This window comes from Microtus pennsylvanicus, chromosome 2, assembly GCF_037038515.1.
Source record: "Microtus pennsylvanicus isolate mMicPen1 chromosome 2, mMicPen1.hap1, whole genome shotgun sequence".
NCBI lineage: Eukaryota > Metazoa > Chordata > Mammalia > Rodentia > Cricetidae > Microtus > Microtus pennsylvanicus.
In genome coordinates, this window is record NC_134580.1 from 127,253,853 (window position 1) to 127,260,299 (window position 6,447).

At 45.3% G+C, this 6,447-nt stretch overlaps 1 pseudogene; it reads right to left on the minus strand.

Moving 5' to 3' along the window:
• Nucleotides 1–3,426: 3,426 nt before the first annotated feature.
• Nucleotides 3,427–3,936, minus strand: LOC142844399 (heterogeneous nuclear ribonucleoprotein H2-like; annotated as a pseudogene).
• Between the last annotated feature and the right edge of the window lie 2,511 nt (nt 3,937–6,447).

A 6,447-nucleotide genomic window follows, 5' to 3' on the forward strand; every position in this document is an offset into this window, starting at 1 on the left:
ATATGGAGAGTTTATTTAGTGACTATTGGGAGGATATAAGAGTAAAGGGGTGTGGGGGAAAGACAGAGAGAGAGAGAGAGAGAGAGAGAGAGAGAGAGAGAGAGAGAGAGAGGAAGAAGAAGAAGAAGATGAGGAGGAGGAGGAGGGGGGGAGGGAAGCAGAGGCTACGGCTTCAGAAGAAAAACAGACAGGGAGAGAGAAAGGAAGAGTGAAGGCATGAGATCAGCTTGCCTCCACAGGAAGGGAAAGGGGAGATTGGGAGTGTCGGAGCTTGTCTCCTAAACGGACAGGCTACCCAGGTGACAGGGCAGGCCAGGATAATTATAATTATAACATTCCCATCTTCTTTTTATAATAACAAGGTGAGGAGTTCGGTATGGCAGATTAAGGGGATGAAGGCACCACATTCTCAAGACTACTTCCTGATGATTTGTGGGTGTCAAATTCTTGGGGGACCTGAGAAAGTTGGGATGTTAGCCACATCCTGCGGTAGCTGGTTGCTTCACTCCTGTCCAGGATTTGTGGTGTGGAACTGTCTGGTGTCTCTCAAACCTGGCAAGGTGTTGGTAGAGCAGAGGACAAGGTTAACTTTAGGAAGAAAGAAAAATTCTTTAAGTCCTGGTAATTGAGGAGGAGGGTGTCAGACCAGAGAATTGAGAGAAGAGAGTATCTGACCTGTTTAAGGTGAATCCTTCAATTTGGCTCTCTGGAACTCACAAGAAGTTTTTTTGAGTTTGTAAACACAAAGTTTTAGACACATGCATTGTATAAATAGCAGCATATCCATACCAGAATAATTGTAACAGATGTTTTTGCACAATGAAAAGTATCCTTAGAAAATGACCGAGGAGAATTTAAAATCTTGATCTTGTAATATAGTAGTGGTAGCACTCCACCAGAGTTAGATTAACTGCTTATCAGCATTTTATTGATAATGTTAAGACTATGAATGGTAGTATGATGGGAGAGAAAAAGATAATTTGCATTTGATCTCGGACCTTTATAACTTGCATTTGTATACCTTAAAACACCTTCTTGGTTTGAGCTTTGCATCTTAAAATGCCTTTTATTTAAACATGGTAAGAGGTTATGCTGAAATCTGTTTTGTGAGGTGGTCCTTTTTAAACTGACAAAACCTCTCAGCCATCAAACTGTATCAAAGACCTCTGAGAAGGATAAAATTTTATTTGAGTTAATGATTTTAGGAAATGTCAAAAATCTACAGCATTATTTGTAATAGCCAGAACCTGGAAAACAATCTAGATGTCCTTCAATGGAAGAATGGATGAAGAAAGTGTGGAATATATACACATTAGAGTACTACTCAGTGATAAAAAACAATGACTTCATTTTTGTAGTTAAAAAAAAAACAAAAACAATGACTTCTCGAATTTTGCATGCAAATGGATGGAAATAGAAAACACTATCCTGAGTGAGATAACCCAGACCCAAAAAGATGAACATGGGATGTACTCACTCATAATTGGTTTCTAGCCATAAATAAAGGTCATTGAGTCTATAATTTGATATCCTAAAGAAGCTAAATAAGAAGGTGAACCCAAAGAAAACCATATAGTTATCCTCCTGGTTATAGGAAGTAGACAAGATTGCCGGGCAAAAAATTGGGATCTTGGGGGTGAGGTGGGAGGGGGGTAAGGGGAGATGGGGAGAGAAAAGTGAGAAGGGGAGGATGGGGGGAACTTGAGGAAACGGGATGATTGGGATAAAGGAAGGTTGGATAGGGGAGCAGGGAAGCACATATCTTAATTAAGGGAGCCATCTTAGGGTTGGCAAGAGATTTGGACCTAGAGGGGCTCCCAGGTGCCCAGGGCGATGTCCCCAGTTAGTTCCTGGGGCAGCTGAGGATAGGGAACCTGAAATGACCCTATCCTATAGCCATACTGATGAATATCTTGCATATCACCATAGAACCTTCATCTGGTGATGGATGGAGATAGAGACAGAGACCCACACTGGAGCACCGGACTGAGCTCCCAATGTCCCAATGAGGAGCAGAAGGAGGGAGAACATGAGCAAAGAAGTCAGGACCACAAGGGGTGCATCCACCTACGGAGACAGTGGGGCTGATCTATTGGGAGCTCACCAAGGCCAGCTGGACTGTTACCGAAAAAGCATGGGATAAAACTGAACTCTCTGAATATGGCGGACAATGAGGGCTGCTGAGAAGCCAAGGACAATGGCACTAGGTTTTGATCCTACTTCATGTTCTGGCTTTGTGGGAGCCTAGCCAGTTTGGATGTTCACCTTCCTAGACCAGGATGGAGGGGTGAGGACTTTGGACTTTCCACAGGGAAGGGAACCCTGACTGCTCTTCAGACTGGAGAGGGAGGGGGAGAGGAGTGGGGGGAGAGGGAGAGGAGTGGGAGGAGGGGGAGGGAAATGGGAGGCTGGGAGGAGGCGGAAATTTTTTTTTCAATAAAAAAAATCTACTTGATTGGCTACCTAGAGCCACTCCTCAGGGTCCTCCATGGTCATTGAAGGCAGGGGCTGAAGGCGTAAGTCACAAACAATGCCACACCAGTTTGGAATTATGATTAATAGGGTGGTATTTATTTAAAGGGGAAAAAACTTACAGATCACTGTCCCAGGCAACAGCCCTCTACGCAACCAGGAAGGGAGTCTAGTCGCCGGCGGAGCAGGAAGTGAAGAGAGAGAGGAGAGGGAAGTGGCCGCTTTTTTAAAGGAAGAGAGACCACGCCCCAATGGGCTGGTATCTCAGCAGCTATAGGTTGGAGGAGCGGGAGGATCTCCCGCAACAAGGGGCTTCAGGACTGTAATTGCCTTTTGCTGTTGATGTAGGACCTACCAGGCTTCCGAAGATCCTGAGGGCTGGGAAGCTGTAGGAAGACAGGCCTGCCTTACCCTGAGCAGCTAAGCGATTGATTCCTCTTCTCCTTCGTCGTTAGTAGTTTGGATAAAAGACAGTTCTGTCCAGTGGTTAGTACTTTTACCTGAAGCAAACTGTGGATGGATGTTGTTCTGTGCCCATCTGTCTTCTTTGGAGGAGTTGTTTAACATTTATAGCTCACTCAACTTCACTGCTTCATCATCCTAGGTGTCAGCTATGCTTGACAATATTGAACCTTAGTCCTTCAAGTGACCCTAATGTTCATTTAAGAGAGTAGACACAAATCACAGGGCTGGATTGCAGAAATTGTTAAAGTAAGTCAAGCATTTCTTTTCTTTAAAAAAAAAATCTACTGAGAGTCAATGATCAAAAGCAATTACATTCCCCACCTCCCTACCACTCACACTGACATGCTAGACACCCCTCTCATTCCATCCCTGAACATAGATGCACAGCTTCCTAGTGTAGTAGTGCTGTGCACTGCTCCTTGGTTACTTATGCAAAGTTTTAATGAAAGTCACTGGCGTTTTCCTGTAAACTTGGTCGTATTCACTGCCTTAGCCACCTCCATACTATTCTGCCGCTGGCTGGCTGGGCCACTGTAACTGGACTGTTTGATGAACCCTTGCCTCCTAGCGTTTGGCTACTGTAAGCACCACTGCTTGATCCTGCTGTAGAACTCAAGAAGAGGTCTACATATCTGCGCTGTGTATTTGCTTTGTCTTTACACAGCCGCACGGCATCTTCATCACTTGCAAACTCGACAGCAGCTTCACTGGTGAATCGGCTATCAGGTCCAATCTCAGTGTGTTCTATCCCAGGCTTGAGTGGTGGACAAAGACAAATGTCATTTTCAGTGGCTCTTTGCAAGGTATGTATGTGTACACAGTGTCTAGTGTTGTGCTCTGGAAAACAGAGCCTCCATCCCCATATCTGTGGTCCAACATTCATGACAAACAATAATTGAGGTCCCTTCCAAATCTGTCTGAAACAAACCCATAGCTATCATTATAGTTATTATACTCAACATAGCCTCTATAACCTCCACCACAAACACAACACCTCATTTCTCAAAGCCAGCTCTGATGTGGGAGTGTCATATATCAATCTGTTGATTTCATTGGTTAAGCAATAAAGAAACTGCTTTGGCCCTGATAGGTGAAAACATAGGTGGGAGGAGCAAACAGAACAGAATTCTGGGAAAAAGAAACTGAGTGAAGGAGTCGCCATGATTCTGCTACTCCAGGCAGATACAGGTTAAGATCATTCCTGGTAAGCCAGCTCGTGGGCTACATAGATTATAAGAAATGGGCTAGTCCAGGTGCGAGAGCTAGCCTAGAAGAGGCTAAATAGAAATGGACCAAGCGGTGTTTAAAAGAATACAGTTTCCTTGTAATTATTTCAGATAAAGTTAGCCGTGGGGGCGGCCGGGTGCCGGGGACGCAGCCCGCAGCTCTTATTTCAACACAGCTCCTCTGCCAGTTCTGTTGTACCCTCTGGTCTGTCACAGGGGGCCTGACTGCAGCATGGTCATGCCTTCTCATAGTGAATCATAGTGAGCTCTAACTTCACTGCTCTTAAATATTTCAATATGCCAATGCCATATTCTTTCCTCGTGTATCTTTAGAGCCTTTTCAGGGAAACAAATGGCAGGAAGGCTCCCCTACACTCACCCTCTGGAAGTCTACCTGCAAAGTTATTCTGTTTGGCACAATTTCCAGCCCTGAGAAGGACTGAACAATTTCTTGCTTGCTACATCCAGAGGGGAGTCCTCTAAGCTGTGCAAAGGGTCATTGGTCATATCATGACTATTTGGAGCTGTGTGCTTCAACACCCAATCTGCTTCAATGGTGTTTGACCTGAATACTTTCACATTATCTGTGCCCCGTTGTTTCTCTCCAAGGCTATCTGATTTCATCATCTGTTTCACATTCAACAAAAGCCTCCACACTTAGTCTGCCTTCTCTGGTTTAGATTTTGACTTTTAGAGTCAAAAAAAAGCAAAAAACTACTACAATTTATCAGCTAAGCACGACAAGGGTAATCCCAGGATCTTCACCAAGAAGCATGTCTGCAAATTTAAATTATACACACAGAAAACACCTGCGCATGTTCTCCAAGGAGCTGTGCATGTGTTGGGTGGGTGCTGGGTTGGGCAGGATGAAAGTAGCCAAGGGGTGATCTAGGGAGATATATAGGAGGCAAATTATTATAGAACAGTAAGACGAGCCACTTCCTCTCACTGGCTGCCAGTGATGGGTAGCCTGAAAGAGGATGGTGCCATTTAGGGACCAAGGGAGAAGGAGTATGTAGCTGGTAATCAGGGATGAAAGGAAGTTGACTAGTACGCTACAGGAAAAGAGCCAATAGAAGCAAGCTATATTAAAGGGGACTTATTCATTTGGTTTATATAGTATGGAGTGGGTAGTACAATAATGATTGTTTTCTCACAGGAAAGGCTAAAAGCCTGGCAGGTGCTTCGTCTACAAGGCTGGAAGCCTTAGCAGTTCCAGTCTGGTGTTGAAGGCTTGAAGGATTCTTGGAAAGCCAATGGTCTTCAGTGCATGCTGGAAAGCAGAAGCTAGGTTCTGACGTCACAAAGGAGGGCAGTATCAGTGGCAGCAACAGAGTGTATACACTCGCCAGCAGAAAGTAGATGTAGGCGGGCAAATGCAAGAGCTTTTCCATGGAATCTCTTTATATCTAGGCCAGAGATGGATGCCCATTCAGGAGAGGGTCTTCATCCTTAGTTAATGCTTTTAGAAAACACCTTGGCAGACTCACCCAGAGGCAAATCTCTTAGTTGATTCCAGACCTAGTCAAGCTGACATCCAAGAAGAACTACCACAGGAAGATGGATGATGGAATTTGGGAGCCTTCATAGATGCTGTCCAGGAGAGCCTAGCCCAGGACTCAGGCAAGGGATTGTGGGGAAGCTTTGGAGCTGGGAATCCTGTGGTCTAAGTTAGGCCTTCATCAAAGTCACACTGGAGCTGTGAACAGCTGGATCCAGAGTAGAAGGAAAGATAGACAGAATCTCTTAAAACCGTGCTCACAGAAAATGGCACGAATACAGGTTATTAAATGAATCTTGAATGAGAATGGTCAGCTGGGGACTCAGAGAGCCTCCACTCCCTGTACAGTATCTCCAGGTCTGAGTGGGTGGCCTGTGATTCACTCAGCAATGAGCACTTAGATCATCTAAGCAGGGCATTGCCATCTCTACAGAATCCTGCGGCACTCCAGGAGGTGGGCACAACAATGATTGTCACAGCTGAAGTGTGACCTTCCCTGACTCCCCAGCCCTAATACCTTTAGCTGGATAGCCCTCCAGGACAGGCTCCACGAAGCCCTCCAAATTCCGTCTTCCTTTGCCTTCCTCCCACCATGTCTGCCAGCCACGTGGGCCTGCCCCGTGGTCCCTGAATTGCATGTCCACTCCCTGTTTCCCCTGATTGGAAGCCAGGTGCTCTGAGGTGGTTTAATTGCATTCCCCTCTCTGTCCAGGGAGCAGGTTGCCATTCAGCCCAACCCCTTTCTATTTATTTTTTGTTTTCCAGTCTAATTTTGGGCATATT